Source organism: Canis lupus, chromosome 1, assembly GCF_003254725.2.
Source record: "Canis lupus dingo isolate Sandy chromosome 1, ASM325472v2, whole genome shotgun sequence".
NCBI lineage: Eukaryota > Metazoa > Chordata > Mammalia > Carnivora > Canidae > Canis > Canis lupus.
The window spans coordinates 10,211,043-10,228,122 of record NC_064243.1 but is presented as its reverse complement, the minus strand read 5'-3'; the positions used below and the strand labels follow the sequence as shown (position 1 = coordinate 10,228,122).

At 35.8% G+C, this 17,080-nt stretch overlaps 1 pseudogene; it reads right to left on the bottom strand.

The window, feature by feature from the left end:
• Positions 1-4,287: 4,287 nt before the first annotated feature.
• Positions 4,288-4,824, bottom strand: LOC112645655 (60S ribosomal protein L9-like; annotated as a pseudogene).
• Positions 4,825-17,080: the final 12,256 nt, after the last annotated feature.

The window sequence follows — 17,080 nt, the reverse complement described above, 5'->3', positions numbered from 1 at the left end:
AATTTATGGTCACACGTTACGGGAGTGATAATAACCTTCTACATACATGTATGATCAAAATTCTATGAAAGCACAGAAAAGGAAGTACCTAGTTCTGCTTAGATGCTTAATAAATATTGGCCAGAATCAACAGCCATTCATAAGCAGAAATTTTCTATTATTTAAGGCATGATTTTTTAATGATTTATGCAATTATAATCTTCCTATCTTATCACATATTAAAAGATTTAAATTCAAGTGGCAACAATTTATACATGGCTAATTTGTATAATTCATGTAGCCTCTGGTTTTCAGCATGAAATGATTTTATGAATAAACTACATGAAAATAAAAGCAATTTGAGCACATCTTTAAAAAATGTTTAAATAAACATTATGGTTTAACAACTTCTACCAAGCACTGTCAAAAGAAGCAAGAAACATGAACACTTTTTAATACCAGATGTGAAATAGTTCCTCCTAGCGTGAAGTCTAAATACATTAGTGACTCAGCTCTGTGACAGCCAGCACCCTGGAGATTATCTCTTTTAAGTGCAGAAACAGACCGAGAAAATTAATGATATGTTTGTGAGAGATTCAACCTAAATGTCTGCATAGAAATACAAGAATAATTTTTCCTTGCAGATAGTCATATTGTCAATTGGTTAAGATAATATAATAAGGATGCTATTTTACTTTTGAATCCCCTGTTCAATATCGCCAACTGATCAGGGCACCAAACACAGTTTTGCCCTGTACCAGAATTTTTGAATTTTTAAAATCACCTTAATATTTCCATGCCTGGAAGGAAACGCACACACACACACACACACACACACACACAGATACACACACACTTACTTCAATAAATCTTGATTCTGCAAATTTGTGAAAAATGATCACCAAACCCAAATTTAATAGGATATTTTGAATGTTATTTTCACACATTAGAAAAACATAAAATTCATTTCTTTTATTGAATTCTAATTTAAAATATACAAGACTAATATTTGGAACTCACTACTGAAGGATTGAAGATAAATTTTAACAATACATGGGATCCCTGGGTGGCGCAGCGGTTTGGCGCCTGCCTTTGGCCCAGGGCGCGATCCTGGAGACCCGGGATCGAATCCCACGTTGGGCTCCCTGCATGGAGCCTGCTCCTCCCTCAGCCTGTGTCTCTGCCTCTCTCTCTCTCTCTCTCTCTCTGTGACTATCATAAATAAATAAAAAAATAAAAAAAAATTAACAATACAAAATCGCTGGGGTGTCTAGGTGGCTCAGTCGATGAGCATCAGAGATTCTCTCTCTCCCACCCCACTGCCCCTCCCCTTTACCCCCTATACCCATGGGTACTCTCTCTCACTCTTTCAAAAAAATACAAAATCACTTTATGTTACATAAAAACAAATTATGTGAGATTATTGATTTATCTCAAATTCTTTTTTTTTTTTTTCAGTCCTTTCTGGGTACCTTTCTAAAACTGACTTCTCTCCTTTGAGTGCTATGAAATAAAAAGACAGAGGTTAAGATAGACATTAACTTCTATGAGTGACATTGTCATTTTTCCAATCTAAATTAGATAAAATCAACAAGCAAAATGTAAGTTCTTCTATCACATTAAAAAACATTATTGATATACATGAAACTGATTTAAAATGTGTTCATGGGAGTTTAGTATGGAGAGTGCAACTTCACTCAGAGTCTTTGATCAAGGTTGGAGAACAACAAAAAGATACAACTGTAATATTCCCAATACTAATTGCCTCCATCCATGATTTCAGTGAATGATAGGCATTGTTTTTTGCAATCCTCTTTTTTTCCTATTGCGTGTTTAGTCTAATTATTGGAATGTGCTTTTATATCTGTTAGGTCTAAAAATAAAATTGTTTCATTTCTCTTTTATAGTTCATTTTTCTAGCAACCTTATTTTTTTTTAATTTCGTATCTCATTGCATTTTACAAAAATGTAGATCATGGACCGTTGGAAAATGAAAAGCAAACTGTCCCATACCACAGATGGCTTGAGAAATACTAGTGTAAAAGCCATTCCATATTAAAGATAAGGGAAAAAAAGCCATAGAAAGATTAATAGTTTTTCACAGGGGAAAAAGAAGAAAAGCAACTTGTAGCTAGAAGCCCAAAGAATGTTAATAAATATCAAACTACAAAGTGGAGTAGTCTTTAGAGAAGTCCCACAGTGAGTTGGCAATGAGCCCTGTCTTGTTAAAAATTTAATTAATAACCGGGAGGAAGACAGATAAGGGCATGGCTCTAAGATTTGTAGATGGCAGCAAGCCGGGAGTGATAACTAAAGCATTAGAAATAAAATTAGGAGAAAAAAAATGGTTTTGGCCATCTGGTATACTGTGTAGAAACCCAGACAAAGTTTTATAGTAATGTAATGGAAGTCTGGTACTTTTCAAAACTTGGTGGTGTTATTTCAGAAAAAAAAAGGGAAACCTTAAAAAATAAAACCAACAACAAAGCCCTATATATTTAAATTGGACTTACATGGACATTGTGATTAGCAGCACAGGGTTTGAAAACTTCTAAGAGAAAGACCAGATTTGCAAAATAGAAGGTTAATGGGTATTCTATATCACTACTCTCCTGGCTCAAAGAAAACCTTCAAACTATATTTTTATTTCTGCCTTTGTGGGATATAAAGGATATTCCTTCCCATCCCAATCAGCTCTCAATTTGTTCAAGTCCTGAACCTCCTGGCCTGGGGCCGCAGGTGTGTCCCAGACCTTCAGCGGCCTTCTTCCCATCAAGAAGGGCCATGGGGGTTCCAGGTGCAAGAGGACAGCGGGGCAGCATGTTTGGGGCACAGAGGAGAGCCTGTCTGGGCGAACATGATGCTCGACAGATGACAGGCTGACTCTGGATGTCGGCTGCTCTCCAGGAGGACGGCGAGAGTGACAGCTTGGTGCCCCATCCTCTTCCACACACTGAAGGTGGGTCAGCCTTCAACACACCTGAGCTCGGTTCTCCATTCTTGCCTCTTGGACCCTCCACCTCCTCTCTTCCTTTTCCTTTCCCCTCTCTGTCAGGGAACAAAACAGGAATCCTACTGAGGACACTTGGCACAGGTGCGCAGCCTCGTGAGTGTGCGTTGCAACCGGAGGGGAGTGAAGCCACGCACCTGCTATGTTTCTTGGCTGTTCCATATAACCGATTTTTCTTTTTCAGAGGAATGTCTCGACTATGTTAGTACTACTAATAATTCAAAATCTATGAAACATCTGTTATATTATGAAATGCAGATATATGACATTTACTTCTCTTACAGGGCTTTGAAGAAATTTGGGGGCCACAGTAGGAAACCCCAAGTAATCCTCTCCCATGACTTCATTTCCCCATTTCCCAAATGTGGATATAATAGCTTCACACTGCGTTTTTATATCCATATTTTGTCCTTTATTCAGATGTGGTGGTTCAAACTGCCCTAAATTGACCTCCACCTCTGAAAGGTTGCCCCAAATTCGGAAAGTGGGGTAGATGGTGGCTTTGTGCATGTGCAGGGCATGTTATTATACTTCTTAATTTTTGCCATTCTGACAAGTATGCTAGCTTTTGTGTGCAGCTTTTGATTATGAGTGATTTTGAATGTATTTCCACATTTTCTTTTTTTTAATATTTATTCATTTATTCATGATAGACACAGAGAGAGAGAGAGAGAGAGAGAGAGAGAGAGAGAGAGGCAGAGACACAGGCAGAGGGAGAAGCAGGCTCCATGCAGGGAGCCCGATGAGGGACTCGTTCCCGGGACTCCAGGATCATGCTCTGGGCCAAAGGCAGGCGCCAAACCGCTGAGCCACCCAGGGATCCCCTATTTCCACATTTTCAAATCCCTTTTAAATGTTTTCAATAAATTATCTAGGTTTTTATCCATTGTTATGGAGGGTAGGGTTTTTTAATAGATTTTCCTCACAATTTTATAAGTTCCCTATTACTGGGGTATTGATCTTTTATAAATGATATAGTGATTTATATTCTCATCTTCCATTTTTCTTTTGTTTAGGCGGTTTTTGCTATGCAATTACTTTTATTTTTAGTTGTATGCAGTTAAATATATCAAATTTTTATTTTATAATATATGAATTCCAGTAGATTAAAAAGGCAAATGCAATTGCAGTTTCTTTTATGTATTTATACTTTTTTAAAAGAAGAAGTCCCAAATCAATACAGCTTTTATTGCATCTTTGAAATATCACAGATAAGTCTAAAAAATCATCTGGCATCTTGTTCTTTTCTGTAGCTGGACAACTTGATCTTATTCATCAGCCAGTGAACTATTCCTTTTTCAGAAACAGCTACCATCTGAAAATTTTCTGATATTCTTGTTTTTTACTGTTGTGACTTTTGAATCAAAGCAGCTGGGTTTGCTACAAGTCCAATGTCATTTCCTTCAAGAATTAACTTATCTTTCTGGGCTTGAGATACTGGACAAGCAACAGCTGGCCTCATCCAAGCCCTGCGGATGTATTTTTCACCCAAGAAATTTCAGATTTCAGTAAGAGAGAGCCATTCTTCTGAATAACAATGTTGATGGGGAAGTGAGCAAACACAGACCTCCTCATGTAACGGAAACCCAGTGTACCGCCCTTGGCCATGTTCTGCACGTGACTACAGGCAGTGTGGACAGTAGCCAGTTCTTTTCTATTTCCCACCATTTGTCAACTCAGGAGCATCTTCTTTTTCTTTCCAAGGAGTCTGACGAGTTCATTGCTTATGTGATTAAAGTCCCTCTGGAGTCCTTCACAATAACAGTGTGCCCCTTCAGAGTGATGTTGACATTTTCTGGAATGTCGACAGTCTGATTGCTGAGAATTATCTTCATTCTTGCAGTAGATGTGGCAAAGGAAACAATATTTTTGATGGTTTTCAAACTTTCTTGGGTATATGTTTCCATCCATTTCATTGATTTTCAACCTAAAGTACAGCCTTTAGCATTTCTTGTAGCTCAAATGGGTTGATGAGAATTTTCTCAGGTTTTGTTTCTGACACAGTATCTTTATTTCTTTTTTCCTGAGACAACTGTGAGACAACTATTCTTTTTTCCTGAGACAACCGTCAGGCTAGAAAGGGTTTATAGACTTCTTGGTTGACAGTTTGGGTTTTTTGTTTTTGTGTGTCTTTTTTTTTTTTTTCATTCATCACTATAAAGATATTGGCCCAATATTCTCTAAAATCCATTATTTTTGAAGCCATGAATCCTTTGAAATATTGTCTCATTGATATGCAGTGGTATTTTCTTCTCACTGATTTTAGATGTTATCTTTCTCTTTTATTTACAGCGTTTTGGCTATAGTAGGTCTAGTCATAGTTTTCTTCCTTATTAACTTGCTTGAGGTTTTCTAAAGTCATTGAATAAAAATTTAACTTACAATAAAGTTGAGAAAATTTCAGTGATGATTTTTCTAATATCTTTTCAGTTCCATTCTTCCTTCTTTTTCCTCTGGAACTCCAAATATGTGTATGTCATTGCCTCTAAATATTACTAATAAAATGTGTAGTTTTTCAATCCTTTCTGTGTATCTGTCTTCAGGTTCACATCTCTTGCTATCTTCATTCTACCATAACAACATTAGACAATTTTGTCTTTTTAAATTTCAAATACTACTTTTTGTTAAGTTTTATTTATTGATTGAAATTTTCTATTTTTCAGATATTGCAGAATAATATTCCTTTATGACCCAAAACATGATTGGAAAAAGCTGCTTTAAAATCTGGTCTTGGGGTGGTGCCTGGGTGGCTAGTCAGTCAAGCAGCAGATTCTTGATTTTGGCTCAGGGTCCTTGGTTCAAGCCTCCCATTGGGCTCCATGCTCAGTGAGGAGTCTGCTTGTCTCCTTCCTCTGTACCCCCCTACTCTCATGCATGCACTTGTGCTCTCTCTCTCTTTCTCAAATAAAAAAAAAAAATCTTTAAAATACTGGTCTCATAATTCCAAAACCTGGATCTTCTCATAGTCTCAAATAATCATCTTTAGTACTGAATATAGCTTCCATCTCCATCTTGTATCATGTACCTTGGGAAAATTATTTCTTGGGAATCTGGGATTCTATTATTTTACCCCTAAGAAACGTTCTGTTTTGTTTGTGCTTATTAAGTAATTAATTTGGTTGTTCTCAGATTGAAAGTCGGACTTCTGAGTAGCAGGTCTACTTTGTTCATCTGTTGTGTCTTCATGTATACTACTAAGACACTGTCCTTAGCATCTGTGTTTAGGGTTGGCCAGATATGTAGGCAGAGTTCATACATAGAAATTGTGCCCCAATCTCTTACAATTCCCTTTCCCAGTTTCTTTGGTCACTTTCCAGTGAAGTTTTCTCTTGGCCTTGTAGTGGCCATGTGCAGTACAGGTGAGGCCTGCCATCTGGCTAGAAGTGGTGAGAACAACCAATTCACCAGGACCATTCCCTTCTACCAATGAGGAATTTCCTTGAAAGTTCTGCCACCTTTGGACCGTCCTCCAGTGTCTTCCAGTGGTTGTGTGCTTATTTACTTACCATTTATTTTAGTTCTCTGGAGTTTATAGCTGCTATCTGTAAACAGGCTGAAAAAAACCAGAGCTTACTTGGCTTGTACAGAAAGTGAACTCAAGCCAGGATAAAGACAAGATTTCAAAGTAATCAGATCATTCTAACTAGTCTCATGAGAGATAACATATTTATTTCCTTGAAGCTTTCATTGCCTTTTTAATAATTTACACATTCTATGTTTATTTTTTGCCCAGGTTTATTGAGGTATGACTGAGAATGGGTAGTATGGACATTTCAGCAATATTAATTCTTCCAATCCATGAACATGATAAATCTTAGCATTTATGTATGTCTCCTTCAATTTCTTTGAATGTTTTATAGTTTTCAGTGTACAGATCTTTCCTTGGTTTAAATTTAGTCCTAAGTATTTTATCATCTTCATTGTTATTGTGAGGGAATCATTTTATTTCTTTTTTCAGAAATTTGTTAGTGTATAGAAATGCAACAGATTTCTGTATGTTAATTTTATATCCTGCAATGTTACTAAATTTATTGATTATCTCCAACAGTTTTTACTGGAGTCTTTAAGGTTTTCTATATGTAAAATCATGTCATCTACAGAGACAACTTTACTCCTTCCTTTTACTTCTTATTTTTGTGTGACTTCTGACTAGTACTATGATGAACAGGAGTGGTCTTGTTCTTACTCTTTGAAGTAAAGCTTTCAATCTCTCACCATTGTGTACAATGTTAGTTGCTGCCTTGTCTATAAAGACTTTCTTTAAAAAAAAAAATCTTATTTATTTATTCATGAGAGAGACACCGAGAGAGAGAGACAGAGACAGAGACACAGGCAGAGGGAGAAGCAGGCTCCATGCAGGGAGCCTGACGTGGGACTCGATCCCAGGTCCCCAGGATCAGGCCCTAGGCTGAAGGCAGCACTAAACTGCTGAGCCACCTGGGCTGCCCTATAAAGACTTTCTTATGTTGATGTACATTCTTTCCATACCCAATTTATTCAGAGTTTTTATCAGGAAAGAAATTAAATTTTGTCAAAGACTTTTACTGTATCTATTGAGATAATCATATGATTTTTATTCATACTATTATTGTGGTATGTCTATTTATTGATATTTTGCATATTTAACCATCCCTGTGTCCCAAGGATGAATCCAATTGATCATGGTGTGTGATCCTTTTAATATGCTATTGAGTTAGGTTTACCAGTAATTGTTGAGAATTGTTTTCATCTATATTCAGGGTATAGATTTTCTTTTCTTATAATGTCCTTATCTGACTGTGGTATCAGAGTTACGCTGGTCTGGTCAAATGAGTTTGGGAATGTTCCCTCTTCTGTTTTTTGGAAGAGTTTGAGAAGGACCAGTATTAATTCTTCTTTAAATGTTTAATGGAATTCACCAGTGAAACCATTTGATCTCAGGCTTTTCTTTATCGGGAGCTTTTTGATTATTAATTAAATATTCTTACCTATTATCAGTCTATTCAGATTTTACATTTCTTCATGAAGTAGGTTGTATATTTTTAAAAATATATCTATTTCTTCTAGGTTGACCAATTCATTGGTGTGTCTTTGTTCACAGTAGTGTCTCTTATAATCCTTTGCATTTCTGTGACATCGATTGTGATTTCTTTTCTTTTATATCTGCTTTATTTATTTGAGTCCTGTCTTTTTTCTTGGTAGTTTCAGCTAAAAGTTTGTCAATTTTGCTTACCTTTCAAAGACAGTATTAGTATCAGTATACTAGTAACTTAGCATTGTTAATCTTTTCTATTGTTTCCTATTCTCTCATGTATACAAATATTTATTATTTGCTTCCATCTACTAAATATGGGCTTAATTTGTTCTTCTTTTTCTAGTTCCTTGAGATGTTGCTTACTTGGGATCTTTCTTTTTTCTTAATATAGTCACTTATAGCTATAATCCTTCCTCTTACAATAGTTTTTGATGCCTTTACTAAGTGTTTGTTGTGTTCCATTTCGTTGTCTCAAGATATATTTTATATCCTTCTTAAAATTTCTTCTTTGATCATTTAGTATTTTGGTATTGTGTTGTTTAATTTCCATGTATTTGTGAATTTTCCAGCTTTTTCCTGTTACTGATTTCTACTGAAATCAAGAGGTGGGCAAAGTCACTGGCTGGTACTACTACAAGCAGAAATGTGGTCCACCATGGTCTGAATACTGCTTTCTCTTAAGTCCCACCCTTCCTCTGTGTCTCTCTCTGATTCCCATTTATTGAATCCCACAGATTCTTCAGTGATCTCTATGAGGCAAGACCCGAGTGGGCCTCCGGGGAAGCAGCCCAAATGTGAGGAAGCTGGATATGTACCTTGGGCTCTCTTTTCCTAGAGGACAACCCACAGGCCTAGGGAGCCTCACTTGGTGTGGCAAGGTGCCAGCCTTGGGGATGGTGATGTAATCAGAATGTATGTAGCCTCTCCTCTTACATACTACTAATACTTTCCTTCTCAGTCTCTGGAAGTCCAGAGAGGTGCTTCAGCTTCATCTCCAGGCTCTGATATTTTCATAATGGTATCTTCTTATGGATTGTTGCTAGTTGCTCTTCTTGTGAGAGGGACTGAAGTCAGGAATGGTCTATGTCACCATCTGCCTTGAGGACTGATGTGTAATGCACTGTTGTAGAGGTTCTGGACACAAATCTGTCTGGACACAAATACACAAATCTGTGTATTGGTCATCTTGTCCTAAGTGGCCTGACATCTTAACACTGCCCTGTGTAAGAAGGAGCTGAATTCCCTGAAAGAGAAGCTGGGGGCAGCCCTGTTGGCAGAGTCAAAGCTGGAGCCAGATCCAGAACACCTGTTTTTGGCATTGCAGCTGCTACCAAAAGTTACGATAGTCTTCCATGAACTTTTAGAATAAAACCAATTTAATTCGATTAAAAAGGATATTAATACTTTTATTGCTAGTTGCAGAAGTTCAATCCATCTCCTGTTAATATTTGAAAGTAACAATGCCTTATAAAATAATATTTCAATGACTATGAGAGATATCATAGTTATAATAGCAAGTAACCTAGGTTTGTCTTTACTGAAAAACTTGGGTAAAATAATATTTAGTCAGTAATGATCTGTGCTCAGGAGAGGATGGATACATTATGAATCCTCTAAATTATTTAATTTGGAAGTTACTCTATCTTTTCTATGGAAGATAATAAAGAACTAGGAACAAAAGTGGCAAAGTTAATGATGAAATCTGGGATTTATCCTCTTTTTGCATTAATTGTCCAAGTTCTTTACTGAAAGTGAGAGAATACCAAAGATGTTTGTGTAAGTGGAGTCCGTTTGAATTGGTCTGGGTCTCCATGCTGAATAGTCTCTATAAACTGTGATTACATATTATTAACATACCAAAAATCTTCCAAATTATTTTCTTTTATTGCAGATTTTCTCTGGAAGAAGCTAGTAAGGAGTGTATCTTGTGATATGAGTTTTATTTCAAGGTTATTGAAGAATCACAAGGAGTGCAGTCAAATGGAAAACTGATGAATAATATCCAGAGGGCACTGCTAGCAAGATAACCCCATTGTTTTAAGACACTTGAAAAATGATGGTAAGGAATCATTTCAAATCTAGTTTGGTGTTAGTGAGAATAAAAATATATTTCAAAAGACAACCACTCTTTTATCCTAGTTTAACTATAAATTGTAGATTTGTAACCTTCCAATTCACAATGAATACCTATCATTTTAAAATACATTTAAGACCACTTTGGACATTTGTGTATTTTTGTTTAATAGAAAGTATTTGGGTAATTTTAAGGATGATTTTACATACCAATTTTACACATGACAATGTACCACTTGGAAAGATCACCTATGTTACCTGGGTATTATTTTTTGTATAGCCAGACTAGGTGATCACAGAGATTTCTTCCAATTCTAAAATTATTTCTCCAGTTGAACACTATTATTTACTGTTGTCTAGAAATTAAAAACTCCTAACCTGATAAAGTTAAGCCCTAAGATACACAAATTCATAAATATACACAAAATAATATAAATGAAAATGTGAATAAACATGTACTCATCAATCAACTGAAGAAAACAAACATGTTTTTTTAATAAATTCTTTTTTTTTTAATTTTTATTTATTTATGATAGTCACAGAGAGAGAGAGAGAGAGAGGCAGAGACACAGGCAGAGGGAGAAGCAGGCTCCATGCACCGGGAGCCCAACGTGGGATTCCATCCCGGGTCTCCAGGATTGCGCCCTGGGCCAAAGGCAGGCGCCAAACCGCTGCGCCACCCAGGGATCCCACAAACATTTTTATTTTATCTTTGGAAACCCCTATGTAGCTCTAAGAAAGTTAGCCTTACATTCAGTGTCTAAGACTTAGCCAGAAAACTGCATGCTTACTCTTTTGATGAATGAGAAGACAAATATCATGCCTACAACTGAAATGAGAAAGAGAGAGAAGTGCAGAAAAGAAAACTATGGGAGAGCAAGATCAAAATCTGTATATAAACTCTGGCCAAATTTCTGGCAGATCCAGAAACTAGGATGGCACACAACAGCCTTGGGCACACCAGATAAGGCCATGAGAACTGAAGGCATATTTCAACTGCTGTTGACAAAAGGGAGGCAGAATTTGAAGTCTCAGTTTAGCCAAACTAACCTTTTAAAGTAAAGAGTTAAACACCACTGTGATTTTAATCTTAGAATAGGAGGGAAAATATATCTGAAGAATCAGCACACAAAATTTCTCTCAGTTTGATGAAAGGTATATATTTATAGATTTAAAGAATAAATACAAAGCAGAATAAATACAAAGAAAGTAACCCACAGGCAAATCATAAAAAACTGTTTACAAACAAGCTGAAAGAAAAATTTCAAAGTACAGATTAAAAAAAAAAAAACACTTTAAAAGTACATGGGGACAATTGCATGAAGGATTGATATGACCTTTCATCAAAATCAAAAGAAACCAGATGATACATTTCAAAATTTCTTTCAAAATATCTTGTAAAAATTAATGGAAAATGACAATATTTTCCAACGAGAGAGAGAAAGAGAGATAGAATGCTTTCTCGGCAGTTCTGGAATATGGTAAGTTTTCAAGAAGTCCTTCAGGTTGAAGGGAATAGTAAGAATATGCATTATATGAGCAAACTTGACCTAATTGACAATTATAAAATATTTCACCTAACAGTTTCAGCATATTCCTTCCTTCCAAGTTCATAAAATAGTTTTCAAGATAGACCATATTCTAGGCTTGAAATGATACTAAGCATCTCATTTACCCACAATGATAAAAATTATAATGAAAGAAAGGAAATTTCTAAATACTTGAAAACTAAACACACACTTCTAACTATGCTATTAAATAATAATTAATAATGAAAGAATAAAAAATTCTAAGGGCCTACATTTATTCCCAGCCATGTCTGAGTCGGCTGTGGTATACTCCTCTCAAAAGCAGGAGTGACAAAGAATACTCAGAATTAAAAAGTGTCTCTTAAGACAATTTACCACCATCACATTCATTGTCATCACCATCTGGTCTAAGATGAAAGCTAGGACACTAGGTGGTGAATCCTACCCTAAGAACAGAATACCAAACAATAAATCAGGAGTTATGTGGTTTACAACAATATTTTTTATCTCTTATTTTTTCATTCACAATACCTTAAAACAACAGTCAGCAGTTCATTTTCAAAGTTTGGTGCTGACTGCTTACTCTGCTTACTATTGACCATTAGAAAGGCTAGAAATTGGGGTGGGTTTTCTCTGGCCATTTTATTTTTTTAGCTGTTTCCTGGAATAATCTGAATCATGCCCTTATGAATCTTTCACTTTACCTAGTCATAGTTGTTATTTCATAAATGGTCATTAAAGGAAAAGAGGAAGAAGAAGGAAAGAAAATCAAAAAAGAAATAAGAAATTAAGTATATTCTTATTTCCATAAATTATAAAAAGGGAACTTCACACAGAAAAAGAGGACTTCACAAAATAAGTCTAATTAAGCTTTAAATTATGTCCTCTGAATTATGTTTTAAATTAATGAAGTAGATTTATCGGGAACTTAATTTGAGCTGGAAGTGTTGAATGAAAGTCTATTCATATTTTTTAGGCTTTTAATATCTATTGCCTTTCATTATTCATGGAAATTCTGTGAACAGCAGCAGTATGTAAAAGCACTTATTTTATTTAAAAAACAAAGTCATCTATTTTTAAAATAATTTATTGTTTTGGGGCAAAAAGTCCGATTTCAAGTTGTTTTCATAACTTTTGGGAATGAACAATTATTCATTTGCTTAATAGCTATTTTAACTCAGTTTCTAAATTTTACATTTAATCCTCTGAGAATACATTCTGGGGGGGGGATTATTTTGATGTTTTTTTTTTTTCTTTAAGTTCTTAATTAATTTCTTCCATTATTATAAAGCAATTATTCTAATAACAGTGCAGATAAGCATAAAGAAAAATAAAAAAACTCATCTGAAATATCAATACCCAAAGGTAACCAGTGGTAACATAAAACCCATAAAAACCCAGAAGTGTGTGTGTATAAAATGACTGTATAGATAAGTCATACATAAATGGAAATAAACATTAGATTGAATAATTTAAAATTACTTATATTTAATCATTGTTGACCTATTAAAATGATCATTTGACATAGTTCAGTCTAATATATAAATATAAATTTACCCAATATTAAAATAATTTTTTATAGTTGTTCCACAATTAATAAAAAAGTATCACAAGGATTTATCTTATAAGCTACTATATATCTTCATTGATTTTTCTTGCCCCTTTAGGAAGTTTCAATGTCATGATATAATAAAGGGTACTTGTAATGAATATCCTTATATATACATCTTTCATATTTGCTTCTTTTTTGTTTTCCTATGGAATAAGATGCTTGAAATGGGAATTCTGGGCCAAAAGGAAACATGTGGTGGTGAAAGAGATCTTTAAAATATCTGGCAAACAGCCAAGTTGCTTTTATTTATTTTTATTTTTATTTTTTCCAAGTTGCTTTTAATAAAGAATATACACTTATATTACCAAAGCAGTAGCCAATGATTTACTTTTTGCTATATACACCAAAATTTAGTGTTCTTTTTGATGCACTATAAACTATGATATAATATTAATTCCTTCTTAATTTGAATTTATATAATTAATAATGGCATTGATGGTGTCAATATTTCTTGGTCAGCTGTATTTTTTGACTTTCTGAGTTTCTCTTTATCCAGGCAGAAGATGCATTCTATTCCAAGACTGTATATATCAAGAAATAAAAGAAACACAGTTTTAACACAACCATAGTGTTAGCACAAACTGGTGCCTATTTGCCTGAAACAAGGAAACTTCTGTGAGTTGAGAGAAGTAAGTCTCTCACTTGTGGTTTGGGACAGCAAGCTAGTCACTATGATGACTGCTGATTTCTCTATGGAAGGATCCAGGACATTTGTGAAAACGCAGTGACCTATACCAATCCTTCTTTCTCAAAACTTGAAAGTAGAGAGACCTTGATATTTGGTTCAGCATGACCCCCAAAACTACTGTGTGAGCAGAAAAGGACAAGAAAATACCAGAAATGAGATTACCTAGAGAGGGGATTTTAGGCTGGTCAGGCTCCACAGAAGTGCATTTTTTTTTTTTTTTCCGGGGTTGAGAAGGTTTCTGCATAATATGTACCTAATGTAGGCAGCTTTTCAGACCCAACAGCAGTGGTCCAGTAGGTTGTGCTTTTGAAAATATAATTAAGAAAAAAAAAAAAAGAAAGAAAGAAAGAAAGAAAGATAACATGAACTGGCTTTTTGTGCATGGGTCAGCAAATATGAACTGCACAGAAACAGTAAGCACATCCCTGTAGACAAGTGTCGTTTGTTGAGCTGAGCAGGACCAGTCATCTACAATGACACTTTATACTGGTGAGAAGCAGGGAAAGTTTTGGCCACATGGGATTATACCTCTTTCTTCATTTTATGCTTGGAAGTAGTCCTGAAACCTTTTGATTAAATCCCAAGGAACTATAAGACTTTTTTTTTCTTGTATTTCTTTTTTCCCCCATTTATTTAGTAGTGGGAGGAGAGGCCCTAAGGGGAAATAATTCAAAGTTTAAGATATGAATGAATGAAAGAAAGAAAGAAAGAAAGAGAAAAAAGAAAAGAAAGAAAAGAAAAGAAAAGAAAAAGAAAAAAGAAAAAGAAAAGAAAGAAAAGAAAAGAAAAAGAAAAGAAAAGAAAAAGAAAAGAAGGGATCCCTGGGTGGCGCAGCGGTTTGGTGCCTGCCTTTGGCCCAGGGCGCGATCCTGGAGACCCGGGATCGAATCCCACGTCGGGCTCTCGGTGCATGGAGCCTGCTTCTCCCTCTGCCTGTGTCTCTGCCTCTCTCTCTCTCCTCTCTGTGTATTCTCATGAATAAATAAATAAAATCTTTAAAAAAAAAAGAAAAAGAAAAGAAAGAAAAGAAGAAAAGAAAAGAAAAGAAAGAAAGAAAAGAAAAAAGAAAAGAAAAGAAAAGAAAAGAAAAGAAAAGAAAAGAAAAGAAAAAGAATTTGTACTCAGAATTGGTGAAACATATTATGTGCTTTATGCAATGTTTTATCATTTTTAACCTCTCTGTCTTTTAAAGTTGCAATCCTCATTTTTTGCCTACAGATAACAAGTCTTTTTCTACATGAAAGAATTTAAATCTTTACTTGCTTCTAGTGAAATCATGTTTGAGATTTAAAAATATTCCTGCAGATCTCTTGGTCTTTTATCTGCTTTTTGTCTTTGATATCATGATTAGTTAGTCCTGCCCTCTTCGCCCATATTATAGGAACAATTCTTTCCTCTTTGTCATTTGAAATGCCTGTGTTTACACTGCTATCATTAATGCATCTGAAACATATTTTAGGGCACTTGGGTGAAAAATAAGATTGGTTCCTATCATGCACAACATGCTTCACCCTCTAATTACTGAATTGGATGCCCTGACACCAATGACTTTAGAAAGCCCGGGAGAGGGGCACCAGAGTGGTTCCCTGCATGGAGCCTGCTTCTCCCTCTGCCTGTGTCTCTGCCTCTCTCTCTGTGTCTTTCATGAATAAATAAATAAAATCTTAAAAAAAAAGAAGCCATGGGAAACGATAAACTTGAAATATACCTAAAGAAATTAGCAATTAGGTCAATATTGAGAACTAATATTACTGGGCCTACATTTACTTCATTAATTGAAAACTGGATTCAAGTTAGGTACCAGTTCAGAACACTTTATCTTTATAAACCTGAAAGTAAAAGGCCATGGTTAAATGTGAATAACAGCTATTTCTCAGAGGGGGGGCGGGGTTCAGTGTTCTTCAAATTTTTCTACATTTTCAAAATTTTCTTTAAAGAATACATTTAAAAAAAAAAATCAGAACTCCCCTCTCAGTGCCTCCTTAAGAATAAAGAGTACTACTCATAAAAAGAGCTGAAAATGAAGAAAAGGGTAAGATAGAGCCAAACATGTTCCTGAGTTCTAGAAACACAGAGGCAGCCAGAATCTCTGGTCAAGTTCAAGTGAGGCAGGACCACTCAGGTGCACAGATGCGGGGTGGCCACCGAAGCTATTTTTCAAGGCAGAGATCCCTGAAAGATCAGAGAGTCAGATTAGGAGAGAAATGAACTTGACATACAGTCGATCCTTGGCATTTGTAGATTGTCTTGGCAAACTTGCCTCATCCCCAAAACTTCCTTGGTAGCCCCCAAATCAACAATAATGACACGTGTCCTAGGTGGATAAGCACAGAGGGGCCAAGAATCTGAGTCAGCCTGCCTCCCCCGTGCCCAGCTGAGGCTCAACAGAGTGGAGCCATGCCTTGTCTCAGCTCCCCTCCTGTAAATGAGTGTGCTCTTCAGGGTCGGTTTTGTGCCAGAGTTTTCACATTTGCGGGGCTTTGGGTTGGTGATTTTGCCATTTAGAATTTGGAAGCAGGATGAAAGAAGCGCTGCTTCTCGACACAAGAAGGCTGTGATGTACCTCACAGAGAAAATGAGTTCAGAGCAGCTCTGTCCAGGCATCAGTTTCAGAGCTGTTGGCTATGAGTTCAACGTGATAATGAATTATTGATACATGTTAAATAAGGTGTCTTTAAACAGAAATATACATAAAACAAGGTTATGGGTTGATTGGTTGGTAAAAATGTAGTGACCAGAGGCCCAAAGGAACATAATCCTGTGTTTTCCCTAGGAGTAATGGGGTGGTATCCACTAATTCAGTGTTTGTATTAAGCTTATAAAATATGACTCCCGTGATAAAGAAGAAACAGCTGTAATTATAACTGTAATTATCTGCTTAATTCAGTAGATCTCAATCCTTGGCTACACAGTGGAATCCCCTGGAGGGAGAGAATTTTGTAAAATATAGATACCTCAAATCATTCCAGGCCAAGGGAAAATGAACCTGGGGAGGTTAAAGCCTCTGCGCTGCTATGTTTTTAAATTTTCCCAAGTAATTCCAGAAATTGTTATTTTCTACCAAAATTACAGCTCAGAAAAGTGGAAGCTGTTGGATGCAAGGCTCTTTTTGTAAAGACCTTTTAGGATGAAGACATCAGGGGGGATGTTTATCTTCTTTTCTGAACTGAGCTCT